At 49.6% G+C, this 258-nt stretch overlaps 1 non-coding gene across 1 annotated transcript; it reads right to left on the reverse strand.

The window, feature by feature from the left end:
* Nucleotides 1–17: 17 nt before the first annotated feature.
* On the reverse strand, nucleotides 18–136 carry LOC118345141. Its single transcript, XR_004798782.1, has one exon. It is a non-coding gene; the product is annotated as a 5S ribosomal RNA (ribosomal RNA).
* Nucleotides 137–258: the final 122 nt, after the last annotated feature.

Consider the following 258-nt stretch of genomic DNA (forward strand, 5'->3'; position numbering starts at 1 on the left):
GGAAAAAACAAAAACGAGGGGTGCAACACGAGGACTTCCCAGGAGGTCACCCATCCTAGTACTACTCTCGCCCAAGCACGCTTAACTGCGGAGTTCTGATGGGATCCGGTGCATTAGTGCTGGTATGATCGCACCCATCAAACTAATGACTTAAAATTCATATAATCCTTGAGCGACATTCTAGCGTCCTTCCGATCCCAATCCAAACGGAGATCTGATCCAAACCCATGGCTACGCGATGGGCAGGGCGAGATTTTC

This window comes from Juglans regia, unplaced genomic scaffold (assembly GCF_001411555.2).
Source record: "Juglans regia cultivar Chandler unplaced genomic scaffold, Walnut 2.0 Scaffold_1517, whole genome shotgun sequence".
Classification (NCBI taxonomy): Eukaryota; Viridiplantae; Streptophyta; class Magnoliopsida; order Fagales; family Juglandaceae; genus Juglans; species Juglans regia.